Consider the following 25150-nt stretch of genomic DNA (forward strand, 5'->3'; position numbering starts at 1 on the left):
ACTGCATATTATTTGGGCCAAAGTCAGTATCTTACAACACAGTCTGACCTCTGCTTGATTTTAAAATAGGATAATCACCTTCAACTATGTATGAACCTTGAACATTATCAAAACCAGTTTTATTGCATCAATGATTTATTAATAGTCTTATATTAATAGTAATGTTACTTTGACTTACAAAGTCATAAAGATGGCAAGAAACACTGTCAAGACTTATTGTGCTACCTATTTTATTTTAGGCAACCTCATGATTCCGTAAGAAAAACTATCCAGAGAATAATAGCTACAATGGAAGAACATCAAAGAAATGCATGTATGCATCCTAGTTAAATAATGGAGTGGGAATAATACATACAATGTAACCAAGCCAAGTATAAATACTGAATCATTTTAAGTAGCGAGATTGTGTTCTATCCAACTGGGCTGGAACTGAAATCTATTACTACGGGGGCAGGTAGCTTCTAAGCAAATATATTTAAAAAAGTGATGCTTATAAAAAGAAGTTGTGAACCTTATGCAGAAACACATCAAGATAGCTTTATGATGCAAGGTATTTCCCTTCCAAGTAAAGTACTACAAAAGTGACCAAAACTTGCAGGCCAAAGTTCAAAACAAACCTGATGCGGAAACATTCCGCTCAGACTTTTCCAGCTCAAAACACTTGCTTCAGAAGTCCCTGCCACAATTTTCTTATTTTAAGGCCAATTTTACAGCAGTTATCCCCAGTCAAAATAGCTGACAGTTTAAACAAAGAATAACCAAGAAAGTACAATATTCTGTAACTGGCATTTACAGCGCTGGCCTTGGACTTCTAATCTTTACCAGACAGGCACACAAATCAATCTATCAGCTCATAAAGGTGTGCTTTTTTAACCTCCAAAACAGATGGGATTGGCCAGAAATGTCTGGCATGTCAAACTGCTAATCACGGTTGCCCTTTGCACAAAATAACCCACTTAAGTTGAGGCATGGTTGCACTGTAACAGACATTAGTCTGTGGGAAACCCATTTAACTGTCACATACTCCTGCCACTCCTGCTCTCCCTTAATTAAGCCTAATGCCTTATGCTTTGACCTTTTGTTCTAGCCTATTAACCCTATCTAGTACAAGTTCAAATATGTTAAACTAAAAAGTTTGCTGTAAAATATTAAATGCCAAGCTACAAAAAGAATGAGGGCCATTTTTCTTACCCCACAAGCTACCAACCCCTTTACCTCTAATTTACTAGACCAACAAAACGGAAGCGCTGCCTGTGTTAATTCCTGGAAGACAACCATAACCATACACTAATCCATTTCACAGAGGTGCAGTTTCTTTCGCTTCCATAGCATACCTTTTCCTCTGTAGAGAGGAAGAAAAAAAGTGAAATTTTTGTTTGCAACTTCATATTCTCAGGCTTTAGTTTTTTCCCCTTGAACAAGAAAAGAACATACTATGAGTCAAGATCACATTACACCCATTTGTTGTTCTCTGAAACCTATCATTAAAAGTAAAACATAGTTGTTTTACAATGTTAAATTCTACTTCAACTAGAGGCTGCCTCTGCCAGCCTTGCTCACACTGAGTCGTTGCCTTGTTCCTTCAACAGCTTCACTAGCATCAGCTGCACTACTTGCAGAACAGAACACAAACTTACCCTTCTCCTCCTTTCCGTTTTCCCTGCAGGTTCTGGTCCCAACTTTTCAGAGCTTCCAAGTAGGAACTATGATCTTTTGCCAGTTACACTTCCTATTTCCAAATTGGAAGCACACCAGTTTCCTTTCAATTTTCATGACAGCTCTTTCTCCCTCCACCTGTTACTCTAATACCAGAGGCAATGACCTGCAGTTTGAAAATTGCAATTTTAAAGAGGAATTTACGACCAGGTTCGCAAGGTAGAAACTCTTCCCATACATTATACTCAATCATTTTTTTTTTTATTTAGGGATTCAAAATATTTCATTATTCATTTTCAAAGGAAAACTCCATATAACTGACTGGGACTTCAGTGTACAAGAAGCATAGTTACAACCGCTATACTTCTCACCTGTATCTTTTCATGATTTTTCACGCAGAATTGTTAAACTTGGAACTCAAGGACATGATTTATATTTTCTACCTTAATGCTATAGACTTTTCTTGGACCTATGCTCAGTTTTAAACACCTTGACTACCTTCCTGTCTTGTAACTCTTATCCCTCAAAGGTTAAGGTCACATAGCATCAAAAAGAGCAACAATTACATCTGCAAAACAGTACTCTTCTGGACTACTAACCGGTCTAAAATTCTGATTTAAAACAAGAAATTAACTCCAGTGAGAAAAACAAATCTTTGTACTGCACTCTGCATTAAAACTATTTATAACAGTATGCAATTCAGATTTGTATACAGAGCCAGGTATTCTACAATTAATGCTCATAACCAATAATGCTTTCCTCTTTGCCTCCTCCCCCCCCCCCCCCAAAAGAAACTTAATACTTTTATTATGCTGGTTAAAAGTGGAAAAAGGAATGCAAACTGTCATAAGTTGCAGCCACGTATACAGTGATAAACACATATTCTCAAATCTTTAGCTTAATCACCTGATCAGCTGACATCCTTGGTGCAAGACTCTTATTTACAGCTCATATTTTTAGAGCCCAGGCTGCATAAAATACCTTTTAAATGCAAGAGAGAAAAATCTTGAAACAAAGCTTTCAATCACTTATAACTACTTTTGAAGATATGACATTTCAAAAAGCTTGTTTCCACAAAAGCCACTGTCTATTAAGTTCTATTATGGCTGTATAAGTGACCATCTGCTGCTGACCACAACAATTGCAAAGTTTGAAACGGCCAATTAATTAAGTGCGTATTTTGCTGATTCCAAGATCAGCAAGTAGTCATAAAATTAATTTTCCAGTAAATAAAATTGCCCAAATTACTAAGAGACACTGTAGCAAGGCTAGAGTTTTTTTGTTTTTGTTTCTGAGGAGTCAAATAAGCAGCAGTATGGAGAGAAGGGGAAAAAAAATACCTCATCTTCATTTCCCTTCGTTTCCAAAACACTCATTCTGGATGAATCCAAATCTTCCAAATTTTAAAATGCACATTTTCTAATGATTTCACTTTAGTACATGCTTTTGTGTCAGAGATGTTCAAGCTGCGGTACCTCTACCACTGCTTTATGGGAATGAAGTCAAGCATCACACAAATTTATTAGAGGAAAATATCCATTGTAACAACACGGATTGCAGATATGAGGATATATATTAGGAATTTTTCAGGCTGGGATTTGATATGAATTGTCTTCAGCGTTCTAGAGCTTCCCTACTAATGCTCGCAAAAGTTGCCACTGGAGGCAATGCAAATGAGTCCTAAGAGAGACCAGAAACAAAACAACAACTGCTTGTCAACCGTTACATGCCCAAATTGTATTCTTTATGCTCATCAGCATTCTCAAGTTCTTAGGCATGCGTGTAGGCCCACTGAGTACGGCGGGGCTACTCAAGTGAATAAAATTACTCACAAACCAAAGTGAGTACACATAAGCAATCACTGGACAACACTTGGGGAATTATTGCCTAGTATCAAAGAAAAATAGGATTTAGGAAATGGGAACCAAGGGAGCACATCCAAACAAATTGACAGTGATGCTAAATGTCTACAAGCTATTGTAATGTAATATCTAACAACAATTCTACTGTGACTGTCCCTTGCCACAGAAGCTTACGTTGGACTACTTTATTTAAAAAATAAAAAAAGCTGTAACATAGTAAATTCTATTTAATCTTCCCTTTCACCCTGAAATTATAGGTGAATCAGGTTCTTCTCTATTTAGTAACTGCTCCCCAAACAAGTAAATTAGATCCTCAGGACTTACCAGCCAATTCCATACAAAATTTCACACATTACAAAAATCCTTATTTCTGTTCAATCAGTACATATTAAAAAGAACTCTTACACTAGAAGAGAGAGAAATTAACCTGAAAATTTATCATTTTGAAACATACTGTAACTCTACAAGACATATATGGCAGAAAATTATATTATCGATTTGGTAAAGTAAAGAGAAGACTCCAAGCCAAAAAGACAAGGTAAATACAACACAAATAAATCACTTACCTTGAAAATGGTCCCATCAGGAAGGCTCTTCCTTCAGGAGTCCAAGGATGCATTAATTTTCTTCCTAAAGAGTTCCATGCTTGACCTGTAAGGAATAGCAAAAAATGACCCCATGAACATCCGCATACCAATTCATCCTATTCTGATTTTTTATATATATATGTATGTATATATGCACACACACATATATATGTACGTATTTATGTACACACACATACAGAGATCTACTTGCTTATCGTTAGTCTAACAGGAAGCGATGCTTCATTTTGTATGCTAAGATCTACAAATAAAGCTTTTCCTATTCCAAGAGAAAAATACATCTCTGAACTCCAGAAAGCAAAATCTTTCCAAACAGAACCATTAGCACAGCAAGTACAAGTAACTTGTGCTGTCTAGCTAGCTGGACGATATTTAAGAACAAAACTCTTATTCAACTTTGATTCTAAGACACAGCCCTGTTTTCTTTGATTTCATTTTAAAAAACAATTGTGATGTGAAAGCTCCCCTCCTATGTAGTGATTATCACTTAACACTTGAGGTTCATATCTATGAATATCTAAATCATGTTTTTAAGGAGCCCTCATTAATTTTAGTATACATACAAGGAAAACATGAGGCCAAAGCAGAACTGGTGAATGCAACGCCAGAAAGCCACAAAAATAATTAGTAAAAACCTAAAGCAATAGAAATGTAAATACTTGCTTTTGAGAAACTGAGGAATGAGGTAGTTTTGGAAACTACACTTACATCATGTTATCCATCACAAGCATTATCTTACAAATTTTTCTCAGCTCTTTTCTATTATTCCTAAATGAACTTTTGCTAAAAGATGGAAATTTACAGGTAGCCCAGATCAATTTTGTGATTTGTAAAATTTGAGCGTTGCTTGTGACAAGCGTCATTGTTACAGGTTAGGTTAAATCCTCTGTCACCAAGTTATCACCCTATGTCATATTAAAGCAGCACGTTTGTATACTTAAAATAGTCAAATTTAGGTACAATAAAAGCATAAACAAAACAAAAATAGACTCTCTCCCCCTCTCCCTTGCTTCACTGAACTCTCCCCTTCTCTTCCTTTGGCATACAGAGCTTCGCTCCTTTTTTTTTTTTAACTGACCTTCAACTTCTACCCTCACAGAAACTATAGACTGGAGTTTTTTAAACACAAAATTTATCCAGCATGGAAGAGGACTCCCCTGCCCTCAGGCAGTGGGGGAGGCAGGGGGGTAGAGAGGGAGGGGAAAGGGGTGAAGAGAGGTGAAGTGGGAAATATGTACATTGTGGGCAACTCATAGCGTTTCCTCCTGCTGCAAAACTGCTCGGGCTAAAGCCGGCTTAGAGAAAACATCGACTCCGACCCATGTAACGCAGCACTACCTAGGAAAAAGACACAGGTGTTGATACAAGGGTCAGCATCCAAAAAAGACCTATTCAAAGCTCTCAAGTCAGTTAGAGATAACAGAAGGTTGCTGGACTACTGCCAGCATGAGATGCATCAGAATCCAACAGTGGATCCATTAAGCTGAAAAATAAGTAAAAATTCTTAAATACTACATTCAGAGACTGTTTTAGATCCTTCCCTTTTATTGTTCACAAAATAAAACACCAGTTTGCACCACAGAACAGCAGCAAGCCTCAACATTTGGACTGAATTAAGGAAAAAAAAGAGAGATTAAGTTATCATTGCAGTCAAAATAAACAAAGAAATAGCAGGAGTATAGTCAGTAGTGACAATAAGTAGTAATAAATATACTTCAGAGGTCTTTCCAATTTTGTTTCAAAGAGTAAATAAGCATGATAGAATCTTCTGTGACTGAAGGAAAGAAGGGAAGGGAGATCCCTCAGAGCAGAAGGAAGCAGCACTTTTTAAAAGTATATTCATTTGTTCATATCATCTTAAACTGAGAAAAAAAACGTTCTCCTCATTATTTCTGTGCTGTATTACAGAGGCAGACAAATTTTTTCCCATCACCGATGCTTATTTTATTTGAATGCTACCACTTCCAAAAGAAGACGACTTTCTACCCAACTGAAAAAAACTCTATGTCCCTATCAAGGCTCAATATATACACAGGATTTCCTTTAGGTCAGCATTAAACAATCCCTTTGCATGGTTCCAAGCAACTACAAACAGTATATAAGACTGCAGGGGGAAAAAACAAAACAAAACAAAAAACAAGAGTCTTTTGTTATTTCTGGGGAAAAGTTAAATATAATGCCTTTAATGTTAAGAAAAAAAAAATGCAGAAATGCTGTTCAAGACTTATATTTTATTCCCAAAAACTTAACAGCTGGAGCACTTGCTGCATACATCTTACAGTTTGGGAGGGTTGGGGGTTGTTTTTTTGGGTTTTTTTTTGTGGTTCTGGGATTTTTTTGAACATTGACTTGTTTGCTATTATAGGTTGCTGAAAAACTGGAGTTTAAATATGACATGTGGTAACATTAACAATGGGAATAAGAATCTCCTGAGACAAGAATGAAAAATTATTTCTACCTTTGTAGAAAGCAGAGCTCGTTTTAACGGTAAAAAAAGTCTTTTTCAATTTCCTTTCCAATTCTATTTTCACAATGCAGGTGGGCAGTAGCAGTGAATCCTAAAGTTCACCATAAGAGAATTGGCATCACAGCAACAGCCTGATGTCAGGTAAAACAAAAAGACTGCAGGTTTTCTCTGCACAAGATATACTTCTTTCACATAGTTCAACATAAATTCACTGAGTGCTTTTTGAGGCCAATTAAATATTCCCATACTTGCTTTTAAATAATAAAGATGTTTTCAAATAATAGTAGTAGTCAAGGCTCATAAGCATTTTTTATATCTACTAACTGATCTCTTCTGACTGCACTATTTTCTTTCTCAAGATGAGAAAGAACAGGCCAGAATTCTTTGCCCAGAATAGCAGTTTTTCTACAGTACGCTCAACCTCTAAGACATTGGTGACTAACGGAACACATGCAATTTCTGCTTTTAATCTGATCTGGTCTATAGCCGAAATTTTGTTTTTCCCCCCCTCTGTTGAAGACTCAATAATATTTAGAAATAAAAAGTATAAAACAGAGAAAACAGAATTTCTCTCAAAACATGGCAATTAAACAGGAGAAAAGAGTTCCAGTGACAATTTAAGTAAGAGAAGACTATGTCAGGAGGGCCTGACCATAAATAACTAAGGTGGCTAACAACTGCTTCTTCCGCTTTCTGTGCTTGGAACGTTTACATGAGACTCAGTTCCTATTCTCCTTCTTTAACCATCAAGTTAAGTGACCTGCAACAGACAGCCAAATAAATTACCAAATTAATTCTTCTAAGTGCAATATAGTCTGTTCACACTTCAAAGTGAGTTTCAAATAAATAATCCAGAAACATTAAAATCCATACATCCACCTTTACCAAGAGACCTCCGTCGCCCAATTTTCTTGAGACATTTCTTCCCATCAGAGAATTCAAAGTTTTTAAATGCGATCACAAATGTCCACCTAAAATATTGGTTGCTAATCTCGGCGCATCATTTTCTAATTCAGTATTTTCAAATGCAACTATCAAAACCCCTAACATCATAATATCCGAAAGAAATATCTCATACCATTTAAAACTTTCCTCAGATTTTCTACAGGCAGACCAATACTGTTCAGTTAGTGTTACCATTTCGGCCTGGTCGCAGGAAGAGAGCGCAAGCTACAAATGCTGTTACCATTAAACAATTTATTTAGTTTAAGACTGTTTAGACAGCCTCTTTATACCTGTATCTTTTTGTACAACAGTGCAAATTCCTTTGTACATTTTCCTTCTGTTAGACTTCATTCTCTACCTATATCCATCTTTCCACTTGCCTGTCACCACATTCCTGCTGAGCAGTAATAATTTATATTTCAAAATTTGCACTAATTGTCCCAAAAGGATATTTATCCCTTTTATCCATAGGGCACTTACCCTATTTATCCCATCTACTGCTTGAAACCCAGCTGATTACTGCGCTGATGTTTCAGCCAGCGGTTAGAAAGTCTGCCCAGCTTCCAGGCTTGGCAGAGCCTCTCTGGCCTGCAGGCCCAGCACTGGCAGGGGTGGCCACCACCCTGCACACAGCCAAAAAAAACTCTTGCAGGGGTTTTCGCCTTCATGCCACTGCTCAACTGGGAACTCCATACTCTCCTCCTATTCTAGACTCCCCTCTGCTCCATGTATGTTCACATACAGGAAAAACACAAACCATTTGTTCAGGCGAGTTCTTAACAGCTATTCTAAAATTAACAAAATACTACAGTCTTCGTGGCTTCTCCGATAGCCCTGCAATGAGGTATCAAGCACAACGGTTGAGCAAGACAGCTGACTATGGGAAATGCAATTCCCTAACTTTGCCTTGGGCAAGTTTATACATGTGTTCCACACAATGCAAAATATAGTTTATCCTTTAATATAGTAACGTCCTGGACTGTCACTGGTAAAGTTAACAGTGCTCTCATTGCAAACAGTAATACAGTTGGTATTACAGGAACCTTTTGCCAGTGTTAAAAAAGAGGGGAAAAAGTTAGCTCTAAAAAGACAACAAAATAAGCTTTTAAGCCGTCAATCCTATGTCTGTTCTTTTAAGCCAATCCCATGCGAAGCAAAACCTACAGGCAAATATGATTGCCACTAAGTTAATCCCTGTTTGAGTTCCAAGATCTCTATTTAACCACTGTTCTGTTTTGTCTCATTGTCATCTTTTACGGAATAATGGATTAAACCTAAACATGGCTGACTATGAAACACCTCAGGTGATACAGTCAACATGTAAAGCAGCTATTTAAGTTTATGATGTAAAAATATTAGCTCACTTTAATTTTCATTACTGTAATAAATTTTACTTTTTCCTTAAGTTGTGATTAGTTCACTTTCAACTTTAGAAAAATAAACAAGTACAGGGAACAGAAGAGAAAAAGCACATTTCCATTTGATACTTTTTACCCCTAAGACTACTGGAAAAATCAGTCCAGTCTGGTTATGCTAAGCATTTGACAGTATCTTGCATTTTGTGTACATATGCTCTACAAAATCTTAAGAAAAAAAAAATTAGCAGATCTCACTTCCAATAGGTAACTCAGAATTGCAGGCCAGTCCAAGAGGAAGTCAGTTTTCACACCTGCCTAACACACACAATAACTAACTTTTTACCTCTCCTGTCCTGCTCAATAAAAACATACGCTTGTATATGTGCATTTGACTTATGAACAACTTGCTGTCTTGCTTAAGGGTCAATGTCAACCCTATCTCAGGCTGTACGAAGGAATGTTGATAAGTTAACAAGACAGACCTCCTCAAGCACAAGTTTGGAAACACAACTGCTCTGGATAGCGAAAGTCCCAAATCTACCTACATGTAGCTCTGAACAAGTACTTTCGTTCTCCAAGATGTCAACTCTTGTTGCCATTACATCAACAATTACTCAGATACTATTAAATCAGATTTTAACCACAAAACTTTCATCTCAGAAAAACTTTTCTTTGTTGGATGGCTTATTAACGTGTCACTTTCCAGCACTGAGCACAATAAACACTAATTTACATTTGAACAGGAAAGAAAAAGTCTCCCTACTCAGGGATGCACCACCTCCTTTCAGCAGTGACTGCACTTCCTCCTTACAGGTAGGCTAGATTCTCACTCTTTCTTCAATAAAGCTCTACACTATCTGGGCATTTATAGTGCAATGACTCAGTTAAATTGTAACCGGCCTGTGAGCTATCAAACACTGCAGCCAGGTCCCTTCAAAATACTCCTGGAATCAAATCATCTAAATGAAACAAGGAATAACACAGTTTCTAGATTCCAAGAAGATAAGGCAGCAGGGCACAACTTCCACTGCAGCTTCCCTAACATATACACGTTCGCCAAACCAGAAATTTCACCTAAAAAAAAAAAAAAGCCTTCAACATATGCCCACGATTTCTAGCTTAATTTTTCTTCAACTTAAAAACAACATAAACAATCAGAACCCACCATACTGTTTCTACAAGAGCACAAGGGGCACAGAGCTGTACATACGTTACGAGGCCGTATCTTATTTTATCTACGTTCAATCACTGTACTTGTTTAGGCTTCACTTTGCTTCAACTTAATTACTAACTGACACTTGTATTAAAAAAAAAAAGCTTCAAACAACGTGTTTGGTAGGAAGAAGAGGAGGAGGAGGAGAATCACCTTTAAAGGGCTTCAGGGACACAAAACACGTCTGGAAACGCAACCTTTAGTCTGGAAAGGCAACAGCGATGTCCCCAGGGTGCCCACATTACGGAACTTAAAAGGATGAGATGGCATCTTTTGGGGCAGCCGGGGAGAGGCGCGGGGGGCCGCACGCAAGAGGAAATGGAAAGCCTACCTAACGCCCAGGCTGCGCGCTCGCAGGCAGAGGTGGAGCAAGCCATAATAAATAATCGGGGAGGAGGTGAGAAGAGGAAAGCGTGGCCTTGCCTGCAGCTGCTGTGAAAGCGGCAGGACGGACGGCAGCGGCTGGCGGCGAGGAGGCAGCGAGCGGGGCCGGAGCTGCCCGGGCCCCGCAGCGCCGCGGGCACTGCGCCCACTGCGCACCCAGTTTGCTGCTCCCTAAGTCACTCACACACGCACAGCAGCAGGGGGAGGAGGAGGACGAGGAGGAGGAGGAGGAGGGGGGGCGTCTCTCCGAAACGGGCACCGAGGTCTGCGGCTAGCGGGCAGAAACGGGTCGCGGGGGCCAAAACTCCTAACTTTTCCGTCCCTGCGGCTCCTTCCCCCACCCCGACCCATCCTGGCCAGCCAAACTTTCAGCTCGCCCCGAGGCGGCTTTGGCGGGCAGGGCCGTCACCGGAAGCAGCCCCTCTGCCGCCCCGCACCGTCCCCCGTGCCGAGGCTAACCCCGGCATTGTTCCCTGCCGCCGCCCGCTGACTGCTGCGCTGCAGCGCGGCCCCGGCCCCGCTCGGCCATTTCCCTCCGCCAGCCAGCACGGCTCCCGGCGGAAGAGCGCCAGACGCTCAGCCCGCAGCCAGCCCGCCGATCCCCCCCCCACACACGCTCCCTCCTTCCCTCCCTCCCTGCCCGCGGCTCCTCCCGCGCACCGGCGGGCTGCCTGGTGCCGGCCGGCTGGTCTGGCCTCAGGGAAAGGCTCCGGCGGCCGCTGCCCGCGCCGCGCCGGCCACGCAGCGAGAGCCGGGGAGGGCTCCAGCCTTCAGCCCCCGCTGCAGAGGTCCAAGGAGCGGCGGCCCTGAACGCAGAGGTGGGTGGGTGGGTGGGTGCGCGGGTGCGCGCGCGGGGGGTTCCGGGCTAGAGGGCAGGACGAGCCGCGCCGCCGCCACCACCAACCGCCGCCACCACCTTCCCCCGCCCGGCCCCGTGTCCCCACGCACGTACACGGAGAGCTCCGCGCCGCGCCGCTCCCCTCCGCGGTTCGGGGCTCTGCTGCAATGGCTGTGAGGCTGACTTTCAAAGCCTAACCCGCAGCCGTGATCCTCCCCTCCTTCCCCCCTCGCCCGGCGCGGCGCAGCCCGGCCCCTCCCCGCTCCGCGCCGTGCCATTCATCTCTTCAGCCAAGTTTCTTAACCCCTTTTTTACCTCCTTCCCTCTCTTCCCCCCCTCCCTTTCCCGCCCCCGCCGCGGCGAGACGAGGCGAGGAGGGAGGTGGAGGGGAAGCGCTAGCGGCGCCCCCGCGCCCCGCCCCGCCCCCCCCCGTCCGCGCGCGCCCGCCCGCGCGCGCCCCGGACCGTTTGAGGAAGGGAGGCTTTGGAACAGGTTACCGTTAAACGTGCCGCACGTACGCAAGATCCCGCCGCCTCTTGCCCCTTCCCAGTTAATCTAACCAAAGGCAAAGAGCCCCCAGGAAACACAACTTAGGAATGGGAGCACCGGAGGCCCCGTATTTAATGAAAACACCCCTAGCTTAAAAATAACACCTCTCTTTTTTTTTTTTTTTGGCTCTTTTAGAATAATAGTGTTGGGGGGGGCGCTTCCTGTAGTTTCTATTGCTTGCCATTTCGCGGCTCGAAAGGCTTCAGCTTTTTCGTTGAAAAACAAGAACTACAAACTTTTTTGTTTAAAAAATTTTTTTTTTCTTTTTGGAACAAAAAGCCGAGAGCTGACGCCAGCGCCTGAGGGACCGTGCCGGGGGGCAGTGGGAGCCCCGCGGCACCTGCGGCTGCCCCGGCAGAGCCCGGCCGGCGGCGGGGGAGGGAGAGGAGGAGGAGGAGGAGTGGGCCTCCCCTTCCCTTCCCTCCCCTTCCCTCCCCTCCCCTCCCCTCCGCTCCCCTCCGCTCCCCTCCCCTCTCCTCTCCCGCTGACTGAGCCGGCCCTGCCTTCACAGCTCGAAACAGGTTTCCTGAGCCTTCGCCCTGCACCTGCCCTTCCTGGCGTCGTGAAGATAGTAGCGACGCCCACCGCAGGCCAGGTGGAGGGGAGGTTTCCGCTTAAGTTCAGTCAGGGCGCCCTGCCGCTCCCTTCCCCCTCCGTGGTCAGGTGTGACACCCCTCTGGCTGCAGAGGGGCGTCGGACAGAAGTAAACGGCTGCCCACATGGAAGAATTTCGAGAAGCGGGGCCAAAGTGTCACATCAAAGCGATGTTATTTGCCCCACGTAATTTGTAATTTGCTACCAGTAAATACAAAGAGTTTGCGGGGAAGTTCAGCCTCGGACAGAGCCTCCAAGAAGCATCACTCCTCCATTTTGGTAGGTGGTATCCACACCAAATATAAAGACAACCTCTGTTCTGATAAATTGCATTTTATGCCTAGACTTTCTTTATACTTCATTCCCATTAAAGAACAGAGCTGAAGAGTCCAGATCTGCACCGACTTTGTCTGAATGTGCCAAGCCACAAAAAGCGTGTGACCTTAGTCACATTCTGTGCACACGCATATGCAGTGTCCGTGTTTAAAGAAACCCCACACCTTGCAAATCATTTGACAAATGCTTTACAGAACACTTAATGATACTTTTTTCTGGAATTTAAATGTTGACAGAGGAGAAAAATTCCTTTATAAATAGCTTATAAACTGTGCAATAATATCTGCATTAACATGCTAATATCTCGGTTCGAAAACCCAGGATAATTACAAATGATATATTCAAACATCTTTTTAGTAAAAGACTAACATAACTACAGAGGAGATAAATTTCAACTTTGAAGAAAACAAAAGGGAGTCACACTTGCGGAAAGCTAAATATTTTAACCCACAGGTATCATGAATGAAAGCAGAGGTAGGACTGTTAAGCAAAATCTCTTGTACTTTGGAACGTACGGATTGTGTACAGGCTTACAGCAGAGCTAGCAATGTATTACTTGACCTATTTTTGTAAGCCAATGAAAGATTTAGGTTAACTTCATCATCATGTGTTTTTAACCACATTTTTCCAGAAAAGCAGCAGTGTTTTCTAAAGCAACTGCACATCAGAATATCTATAAAACACAGTCTCTCTTTATTTAAGAGCATAAGTCTCATTTTATGGACTGATCTGCCTTCCATTAATATAACAAGAGTTTTGCTCTTTGTTTCCATAGAAGCCTTGTTAGCAAATTCTGACTGTAAAGAAATGATTTGTAGTTTTTTGGTTCTCTAAAAATCTTTATCTCAAAAATATTTCAGTGCTAAGCAGCTGAATTATCCAGGGGGAAAGATATTTTCTCATTACTGCAGCAATTTAGCTGCTATTTCAATCAAGTACGTCTGTAGTATAGACCTCTTTCATTCTTAACCTTAGGGAACATATTGCATAGACAAGAGACCTACAAAAAGAATAATCTTGAGAAAGCAACAGAAATGTGAAGTATTCGTTAAAAAGATTTCTGTACAATACAGATATCCTTGGCTGAGGAAGCAAGTTTTTATATGATACAGTCACCTGACATACTAAACATACAGTATGATACTCATATCATACTGAATTATGATACTTGCTCATATTACTTAAGCTATGAAACGAGAATTGAAACAATTTAACAAATAAATAGGAAAAACTCTAGCGCACAGTGAAATCGATCTATCAAGTACTATCGAAGTACTGATGTGTATTTATTGTACTTCCCAGGCAGAGTCTTCAACCAAAGCTAAACACTGACTTTCCAAGCATAAAAAGTGTGCATCTATCAATACACCTTCCTAGCTACCATCCATAGGTGATGCAAAAACTTTCTTTCATTATTGACAGTACAAAAGGAGACATCTTTTCATTTTTTCCGTAAGGGGATTTCTTCACTATAAGATGACCTGTAAATGGAAGGCTAATTATGATGGCAAAAAGTAACTTACTTTTCGGTTGATCTTGGAAGAAATATACATTTATAGAGGTTACTTTAGAACTGATTGCCAGAATTGCAAGCATTTCCTGAACACCTGTTGGTACTCTACTTTCTGCGGCATAAACTCACATTTGCTAATATCAGTGAACCATTTCTTTGTTGTATACATCAAAAAACGTAATAATACACACACACACACACACACACTCTCTCTCTCTTTACAATTTCTAACCAGAAGCCTCCAGATAGAAAGACATGTTTTAGCTCTACTAGGAATTCTATCAAAATCAAAATGTAATTCTTACATTCTTGAAGGTCAAAATTAGTCTACCTGACTGTTTCAAAAATAGTTAAATAAATTGTTGATTTACCCACAACTTTGTGTTTGTTCACTTGTGTGATTAAATTAATGCATTTTAAAATAACGAATGAAGTCCTAGTTCCTCTACCGAAACTACTGTCTTCATCTTGCTAAAATAAAACACGTAGATCCATGCCATGTAGTAGCAAGAACCGTATTATTAAGAAAATAAACACATGACTCCCAAACATTTTTTAGCTAACACTAGCCTAGATTTAAATCACATAAAGTGCTCTTTGAAGAGTTTGGATGAACTACAGCCACTCTTATTTTTGATTTTCTTTTTAGGCTATTTCAGCCTCTCAAGAAAATAACAGCTCTGAAACTACTTTTTTCAATCAGAATAATTAAGGCCTTGCCTTATAGCATCCAATCATGATATGAAAAGCTTGGGACATGTTTGGGAAGCTAGCTAACTTTACAGAAATACATTTATACACTAAATCTTGTTCTAAAATAGTTTGTCAGCCTTACACAGACAAATAATGAAATTCTATCCTTGACTCAGCCTAGTTCGATTCATGTAATATGTCTGATTACCCACTGCTTGGAAGGTCCCTTCACAGAGGATTAAATCACTCAATATTGCGGACTTTATGTAGGCATACAAAACAATAATTAAAAAAATGACTCTCATTCTTACTTATTAATAATGGACTTCAAAGGGGGTTTGCCTAAAAAAAACCAATATTACCACTTTGCTCTTCTGTAATAGTGTTCATCCATAAAACTGGAGTAGGTGAGTGTGGAAAAGCCTACCTTTTTTTTCAGTGGTAATATCAGGATTAACTGAAATCAGTTGAAACTATACTAGTGTTACCAGAGGAAAAACTGGTGCGGAGTGATGATTTCTATAGGGCATACCATAGTCTATATCCTGTTTGGTTCGTAATAGCAGGAGGATGGCAATTGTTGGAGGTGGAGTTTAAATAGATCATTGCATAGTAACATAAAGGGGAAAGCAATGTAAACCTCATATAAATGGAAGATATCAAAAGTACATACCCCTTGTATCAAAAAGTTAATTTATCTACATATATTTAAATTGATAAAGCTGTTTGTATGTTTGCATAATTCATACTGTTCTGTACTGCAGTTTTTTGCTTTTTTTATTTACGCAGTTTACTTTTATTTTTACAAATACTCTGAAGCAGACCATTTCAAAGCATGGTCTCCATGCCTCAAGCTCTTCTTTTTCTGCATTATTAAAAAAGTAGACATGAGATCATGACTATTTGATCTAAGAGTAATAAGCAAAGGACCAGATGCTAGAGCCTTTTCAATTATAAAAACATTTAAAGACAGCTGTACCATATAAACTCTCATGGAAGAATCATATGCTTGCAGCATCTGGTTAGTTTTGTCCATGCCTCTAGCATACTGTATCTGCTCTGAGGAATGAACTAGGGTTAAGCTTACCTTCCTATATATGCGTGTGCATTTCTCGACCATAAACAGGAACTAACACTTCAGGTCTTATATTTTGTGGCAGGAAATAAAGAATACGTAGAGCCCCTGTAACACCTGTCATGGAAGACTCAAAAGTGGTGTATGCTAAGTTTATATGACTAGGTTATGCTAATCATTATTTTACCAGAATAAAATACTACTGTCTTTAGCCAGAAAAACACATCCTGTACTTGTGAATTTTCTGCAATTTCATCCCACTCACACAAAAAGACATGAAAAATATACTTCCAAGAATGTTACTCTGATGAGTCACATTACTGGTAGTCTGAAGGCATGTCCAGAAAATGAATAGCCTGCTGACAGCAGGAAGTATCAGTAGAGCAGGTATAACAGTCAGTGTGAGAATACTGTTATTACTTGTGGGTCAGTAATATTGCAAGGAGAAAATATGAAAAAGATATATACACGTAGCTGAAATATTTCTAAATATGCAGTTCTTTCAGACTTCGTATTTTCCTGCTTTTCTCTCCTCTTTTCCTAGATGAAAATGTTCCTCACGTCAGGAAGGACAAATTGAGTAAGAACTGAAGTATCTAACCTTCTCTTAGACTCAGTATTTAGAAGTTATTCTCAATACAATACGGTTTCACAGCATCATTTCTTTGGCTGGCTATCATACGATCTGGATAACCTTTTGCAGTTGTTCTCATGATGACACAAGCCATGTTGTTGAAACAGTATGTTCTAAAATAAAATGAACAGTATGTACAAATTATACATACAGAGAACTGGCAGCCAGTACCAAACCGTAAATGAATAAAGTTCTAGAACTGACCATTAGGAAGCAGCTAAAAAAAGAGGAGCTAAAGTATTCTGTGTTCACCCTTCAAAACAATATAGGTGCTGGGCAAATATTTCACAATATATGCACACTTTAATTACATATTAAAATAGTACACTTTATTACAAATGATCTTAAGTGCTCTGACTCAAGGAAATAACACCGCTGTGGTAAGCTAAACTGCATGTCGTATATATTTTTATTATGCATATTTACCTATTCACATAGTTTATGAACAAGTGAACTTTTAATGGGGAAAACAAAAATATAAAATACAATATATTTTGATACACTTAAGTTATGGTTTTACCCTTCCACTATCTTGGAATTTGAGCAACGTTAAGTCAAAGTTTTAATTTCTTTTTTCTTTTTCTCTTATAAGAAAAAACAATAAATAGCAGTTTATTTGTATTTAACAATAAATAAAAGGAAAAGAAGTAAGTAGAGATTTATTTTATATGAGCTCAGTTACCTGAGAGGAAAAGTAACAGGCTTTTTTTAGTGAGATGGTGACTGCTTTCACTTTTACTCTGGAGACAGAAGGAGGACTGATGGGTAGGATACAGTTGTCTAAGTTTGGGCATCTCTTGCCATTTTACACACCGTTTGGTAGCCTGGCCTCCAGCTGCCTCTCCAAGCAGCGCATGTCTCCAAGCTGCTAGCCCTGTGTGGATATCCTGGATACTACAGAATACCTAAAATGGCACGTGATGTCCTACTTCAACTGGCTCAGTCCCACCCCCTGCGTGTCAGAAGAGTGGACCTTTTATTGATGAAATAACACAATGCTAATGTTTTAGGACAAGGTCTTCTACCATTAAGAACACTCAAAATCCTGCCAAAGTAGCATCTTATCTTTTCCATTTGCCTGTAATGTTTTTGTTTTAAGTTGCTGGTTGTTTTTCTTTTTTTTCTTTTTTGTGGGAGTTGAAGGGAGAGGCGAAGGAACGAGAAAGAGGTTGGCCTCAGAGGATTACTGGAATTCAAAAGTCCTGAAGATCTTTATGATTTTCTTGTCTTTATAGTGAATAAGGAAAAGATGAAAATATTTTGTAAAACCCTGCAATTTAAAACTTTCACAGAAAAGCAAAATGGAAGTAGAAAGAAGATGGACTGCTATTCAGCATTTGCTGCTGTCACTCATAAGAGCCTTCAAAAAGTAACAACTAAGAAATTCTGAAAAAATCTGGCTTCCTAGTTTAGGTACCTAAAAGCTGACTGTTTTGAAAATATAGTCCCAGTTCTAATGGTTAACTGTTCTCAAAAAAGTTGATGCTTACCTATCTAAAGTCACAGTTTCATGAGTAATTACTGGTTCTGGTTATCTTCATATGCTTAACAAAGAAGATCTGTTTAAACTATGTATCCAAAAACTTAGGGAACTCAAATCACTGGATCGTACAAGCACGTAAGCATATATTTGTCTTGCTAGATTGTATTTTATATTCTTTATCAGAATCAAATTCACTATGCTTTTAATACTGATCCAACTGTATATCTTTATGTAGTTTTCTTAGCGTACAAATATTTAAGTTTTATTAGGAGAACGTTGTCTTCACTAAATGTTCTATATGTAACAAATCCAGCTTTGATGCTGCTGATCATCAGACCAACATTTCGTACGTGAAAAAGCTGGCTAAGCCATAGGAGTGATTTGACTCACCATAAACCAGACAGCAACAGTTATGTTCACACAAGTTACATCCCTCTTCTACAGGTGGGGAAATTTCTCTTGCTGCTTTTTGTACTGTATATATTTCAAAGAGCTGCCTTCTCAAGATTACTTTAAAAAACAGAGTAAGAACATAGGATACACCCATACATAAGCAGCAGCTGTCATAGGCTGCTTCTATATTTATAAATTTAATTTTGAATCTTTCTTTTCTTCCCAGTAGGTAATAAAACAAAGCATACATGAAAATGTTTTCCGTAGAGAAGAAAATTCATTCTGAGTTTTGATTTCTTTGCACACAATCCTCTAGGTTACATTCGTCAATTGAATTGCATCCATTTTGTTGCATTACAATAGCAGGAACAACTTTTTCAATGTAAAAGCTGGAGTGGAGAAACATAATTACATTTTCTGAATCATCTGAAGGTTTTACTTCATGTTTACTTGGGCTAAGAAGCAACATTTTATGTCCTCCAATATGTGGAATTATTATCCTCTGTACAATTCTGTTGGGTAGGTAGGATGAATGCAGCTGGCCTGATAAATTACTCCAAAGCCTGAACCTGGAAACCCGTACTACAAAGGAACAAGGAGTCTGTACTCCTAGGAATTCCTGCTTTCACTTCTTCTGCTTCTGCCAGATGCATCCCTGAGGAATCAGATGGTCAAGAAGCAGGAAAAAGAAATATTTCAAATGTTTGCAAGCTGAATTTCGCCTAACTTAATGCTGTTCTTACCATTGTTTTGATTAACTAGAATACTCTTATACACAAAACAAACACATCCATGTTTTTCTGGTAAACTCTACTTATAATTACTCCCCTCCCCAGAATCCATTCTGTAATCTAAACGACATCTAAACCTTTGACGTATCAGTTCATTAGGGCTATTGCTAACTTTCTTTAGAAGAGGAAGGACACACCATGACTTCTTGCAGACAGCTACTAAAATATATTGCATTCTAAATCCTAACAACTTTTAAATATTTTACTGACCAGTACCATAGTCTGGCTGTAGAAACATACAAAAAAGTTCAGTTGAAAAATATACTTGCAAAAATGTTGTGGTTTAGCTAGAGCAGGTTTCAACTCTTGAAAATGTAATCACTGTTCACAATTATTTAACAAAAGATTAATAAGCAGCTAAATTTGCCAGGTTGATACGTGACTAAATTAATGAAATCCGTAAACATTTTCTGTACTCCAAAGTCACTTTAAGTATTAGTTCTTTGTAATTTTATACTTACACTGATTGATCACCTATGTTATATATTATTACTTTTTCCAAATTAAATAAAAAGTAAATTTGCAAAGAAGTTTCATGACAGCATCAGCTAGAAATATTTATTGCATGTGTTACATACATATTTAGAAATTTTTCTGTTGCTCATATGAACGCCTGAAGGAGGTTAGTAAGTGAACTAACGGTTTAGTTGAATTCTTGTTCTTTTTGAAAGCTTTTTGTTTTCCAGAGTTATTCCTCCAGTTGTACATAGATTTTAGACATTTCTTATTAAAAAAAAAAAAAAAAGAAACAGATTACTATATGACTCTCACATGTACTGAAATCCTCTTTCCTAGTAACAGACGCTCTCCTGTGATTTCAGTAATAGGCTGCTCTTGGATTTATGAATTAAACGCAGTGTAAATCATGATGTGAAGACATGTAATTCTGTTTTCTATGATTCTCCAGCTTTTTCCTCATTTCCACTTTCACATTCAAAAAAAAATTTATTACTTGTGGGGCAGACTTTGCCTATTCCATACTGTGAAAAAAGGAGGAACTCCCCCCTTTGCTTCTTTATTACAGCTGTTTTCTTACATGCAAGTTTCCCTTCCTTCTTTCCTCCCATCTCCTCACTGAAAGTTGAAATGCCAATGAACATTTTCAGTGTTTTCCAATTCCCCTAGAATCACTTCTATTAGGAAAAAATAAATAAATCTGAAAACCAGAAGATAAAAAGTACCCTTCTGAAAATTTTTAAAAACTGATGAAAACCAAAGTTGCAGAACTTTTCACCTAGTTTTATGAATATGCACAAATTCTTTTTGTTATATCCAATTCTGGACCCCCCAGTACAAGAGAGACATGGCACCACTGGAGAGAGTCCAGTGGAGGGGCTACCAAGATGATGAGGGGACCGGAGCATCTCTCCTCTGAAGAAAGGCTGAGCGAGCTGGGCCTGTTCAGCCTGGAGAAGAGAAGACTGAGAGGGGATCTCATCAGTGTGTACAAGTATCTGAAGGGGGAGTGTTGAGAGGATGGGGCCAGACTCTTCTCAGTGGTGCCCAGTGACAGGACAAGAGGCAACGGGCACGAACTGAAACACAGGAAGTTCTGTCTGAATATGAAGAAAAATTTCTTTCCTGTGAGGGTGACAGAGCCCTGGAACAGGTTGCCCAGAGAGGTTGTGGAGTCTCATATCTCCACCTGGAGATACTCAAAACCCGCCTGGACATGATCCTGGGCAATGTGCTCTAGAGGACCCTGCTGGAGCAGGGGGGTTGGACTAGGCGATCTCCAGAGATCCCTTCCAACCTTGGCCATTCTGTGATTACGTGATTCTGTGATTGAAAAAAGACCTGCATTGATATATAACACAGCATAAAATCCCTCAGTGAGTAATACCTTATTTTCTATCACTGTAATCCCGCAACATCAAAATAATTCATTGGCTTCAGTGAATACAGAATAAAATTCTATGCTTTAGGTGTTCTTTTTTTCCTGTTTGAAATTTTCAGCAACCCAGCAATGAGACATAACCTTCTTCTAAAGACAGGTTCTCATTCTCCAGCTATTCTCATTTTGCTAGATCTCAGTGTTCTTCTTTAATGCCTGAGGGACTTTATCTTCCTGTTTGGCACAGTTCTAAATTGGCTTAAATCATATTTATCCAACAGTTACCTGCATTATGTTTTCAAGGGTAATTTGTGTCCTTCTAGTGCATTTATTTCTTCTGCTCTGTAGGGTTCCATTCTGGCCCTGCTCTTACTCAGCATTCCAAGGCTGCCTGTGCACAGGATTATTCATTGGCATGATACTGGTTTTCATTTCTATGCCGACAAGAGACAGATCTATTTGTCAGCTAAACCAGCAATTTCCAACTATTCTATTACCATATTGACAAGCTGGTGACTATAAAAGCTTCTACGAGCGTCAATTTTATTCAGTTAAAAATCAAACAAACCAGAGTTGTTCATGGCTGGCTCTTGCCATCAACTCAAACCCAGTTGAACTTCTAACCTATGTTTAAAGTGCAGCGCAGGTTCATTGGTTAAAAACCTTATGTGGTTTTTAATTGTAAACTCCCCTTTCAGTATTGCAAACAAAAGATTAAGGCATCCTATTATTAGTTGAAATACACGTGCTTATTGCTTACTCATACTTTCATGTTCCATAGGCTAGATTATTTTAATGCCTAGCTTGTTGATCCACCAACGAGACCGATTACCCAATTTCATCTTACAGCAAGTTCTGCTTCCAAGACAGTGTACTGTGCAGAATAATGCATGCTTCATACCTGCTATTTTCTCATGGTGGCTACTGATACACCACAAAAATCTATTTGAGCTATTGTTGCTGTTGACCTACCAAGTTTTTCAATAACTTCGACTTTTATTAAGATATATTCATCAGCTACCAAGCTAAGTTAATGGGAGCTTAATCACTGCCAGCTGTAAACCCATATAGCCTCTACTCATGTTCTTAAAGCTGCGATACAAATACTGGGTGATAGCATTTTGCTCATATCCTCTGACATGAGAACACAGTAAGTTATATATTTCGTAAATTAATTTTTTAATACCCTTTTTTTCCTCCCTAAATTTCAAGTCTCTACTCTCTGTATGTTTTTCAGAAAGAGCAGATGTGTCTAAACTGGCATCTTCAGAAGTGCTTTTCAGCTCCTGATTACAGGTGTTTGTGCACTCTGGCTACATCCTGCATATTGAAATGAAACCTAGGTATAAATACCACGTCTTCGCAAACTCTGATTTTCTGTGGAAGGAAACCCTCCTGTGTGTCCTGATAGGGTTTCATGCCAGGGTGATCAGAGGACCAGGACTGACAGATACAGTTTAGCTGTGTCTGATGATGGTCTGAATATACCTCAAGCTGCATCTGATTTGCACTGTTGTCTGACAAGTTCTGGCTTGTGAAGGTGTCAGCTGCCAAGGATTAAGAAGTTTTTTTATTTCATTTTGGTTATTGTAGTCCCTTGCAGTAATCTGAACTAAGCACTCTATTATTAACCAATGAAACAACAACAACAACAACAACAACAAAAAAACCCACCTCAGCAAACAAACAGTAGTGCTAGCAGAATAAGACTACCTGAAAAATTGGGCTAAGTTCCCTTCTTCTTGGAGGGTGCTACTGAACTCAAGTGAAAATTCTCCCCCCCCCCCCCAAAAAAAAAGTATCATAACCCAAGTTCCTATCCTAACCTAAGTAAAGGGTTTGCATGGCAGACTTGCTAGCTTACCTCATTGGCCTTTGTGATGGCATGCATTTCTGCTAAAGAGTCTATTGCTGGGTTTTGTAGCCATTCAGGTTTGCACACTCAGTTACAGTTGCAGAGATCTGAGGAGTGGTCTAGCTTTAACACCAACATTTTTGATTATTTAGCTTTACATCCAACATTTTCTTATCAGCTAGGAAAAAAAAAAGTAAGAATTCTGTCCCCCCGAATTTGTTTTACAAATGATCAGAAAATTAAACCTACCAGAATAATGTTATGAGAACATAGTTCCCAAGAATACAGGAAGTATGAGGTTAGTAATGGGGAAAGGGAGGATTTAGGACTATCTAGCCACTGATAATCAAGACGATTGCCTGCATTTCATTCAGAACAGATTGCAAAATTTACTTGTTTATAGAACGTCCTTAGATGGGGAAGATTTGCTGTAAAAATGAGTGCCACTTTTTAAAAGGAAAAGACCAGTTGTAGAACCCCTAAAGTTGCAGCTGAGAACATGGTCCTACAGGGATTATCCTGAAGATTAAAATGCTTTGGCTCTAGTGACTGCTGTAATGAGAGTACATATAGAGATAAACTGACAGAACTGAAAAGTATTTAATTTAGATGATGGCCTACAAAAATTAATGTGAAAATGAGACTTGCTTAGGGGTAACAGGTTGAGGGTACAAGATTCATTTTTTAGTGTTAACCTCTTATGTTACAGTGTGATACTGTAATTAAAACACCAGCATTCTTTGTTTTGGGAATATATTTTGCATTTCTAATTCCTTGTTAGTTCCTGGGTTAGAAAGATCTGTAAAGCCATTTGTGAATGACAGAAGTCAAGGATTTTTCACAGCAATACAATGGAATGAGTGAGCTTCATTGTACCGAGCAAAAAGATTAAGCAGCAACTTGTTTTAATTGGTGTGATTATATTAAAGTATTTTTGATTATTAAGATCTGCTCTGGTCCGTGTTGAATATGAACAAAGAAACTCATTGAATTTCTCTCTAGTAACCCAATCCTTAAAATCTTGCCCCAAACTTTGAACATCTTTGATGTTCAAAGACTTTGGCTGAGATCATAGACAAAGAAAAGAGTGTGGACCCCTTCACAATACTTTTACCTTTGAAATCTCAGGTTAAAAGTACGATTACTGTTTGCTCAAACAATTGAAAGAACGAAGGATAAGATCATGAATTATAATAAAAGACAAATGACAAATGTTTTGCATGAAATACATTTTTCTATCAGGAGGGAGAATGCTTCTCTAGTGCATTTCCAAAGAGACTGTAGAGAGTCAATTTTAGGGAAAAATAAATTTGTATTTTGTTTTTAACCATTTAAGTGAGAAGGAATAAAGAATTCATTCGTAATTTTCTCCTTTGTTTTTCTCTATCTTTCATACTAGTGGTAGCAAGCATGCACATTATCCAATTGTCAAAATATCCCTAGACTCAAGCCTGGTACAGTCATCTGACATCTCCCCCATGCAAGTCTTTCATGAAAGTTTCTCTGTCATTCAAGATCATACTATTCCCTCCTCTATTTATTTCTAAGTGTCACTCAACTCCATTCCTCCAGCTTGGAAAAACGTCAAGAACTTATCTTCAGAGTCAGTTGCCAGTTCTGTTTAGTGAACAAGCCAGCAGGGACCTCTGGTGCCATCAATGCAGTTCAGTCAGTGCCCCTCTCTTTAGGGATGGAGCATATCATTATCCCGATGGTTGGACAGAAAAAGATGCATTTTTAGAACAGTTCTCAGGGAGCAGTTACTGGAAATCTCCTCCCTCGAGACAGTCTATTGGCAACAAGTTTCGCTGCTGTGACATGAGGTATTGCATCAAGGCCCAATCCTATCACTAATAAAGTTAGTGGGAAACATGCCATTCTTTTCAAGTGAAGTCAACAGGATTATTGTGGCAAATAAGAGCTACAGAATATAGCTTGCATCTGCAAATGCAAATGTAAAGGTGTGTCACAAGTGGGAATGCTACTTCATTTCTGTTTTCAGAATTCAGCTTTGTTTTTAAATCAGAATTAATCCCTTCAACAAATTCAAAATTCACAGTGAAGAAAAAGGA

General features: G+C 39.3%; 1 protein-coding gene across 19 annotated transcripts in view; it reads right to left on the minus strand.

Moving 5' to 3' along the window:
* The window catches only part of NRIP1 (nuclear receptor interacting protein 1), a 126975-nt gene that overhangs the window by 68193 nt on the left and 33632 nt on the right, over positions 1–25150 (minus strand). For 2 of the 19 annotated variants that reach the window (XM_068911036.1, XM_068911000.1), the window contains exons 1-3: positions 11443–11637; positions 4085–4169; positions 1638–1822 (exon numbers count right to left, since the gene is read on the minus strand). The gene's annotated coding sequence lies outside the window, so the exon portion shown is untranslated. Of the gene's footprint in view, positions 1–1637; positions 1823–2562; positions 2633–4084; positions 4170–5361; positions 5462–10259; positions 10418–10437; positions 11070–11150; positions 11294–11442; positions 11750–25150 lie in introns of those variants that run through there. The other 17 variants (XR_011135061.1, XM_068910954.1, XM_068911082.1 and 14 more) reach the window with 14 other exon arrangements.

This window comes from Struthio camelus, chromosome 1 (assembly GCF_040807025.1).
Source record: "Struthio camelus isolate bStrCam1 chromosome 1, bStrCam1.hap1, whole genome shotgun sequence".
Taxonomy (NCBI): Eukaryota; Metazoa; Chordata; class Aves; order Struthioniformes; family Struthionidae; genus Struthio; species Struthio camelus.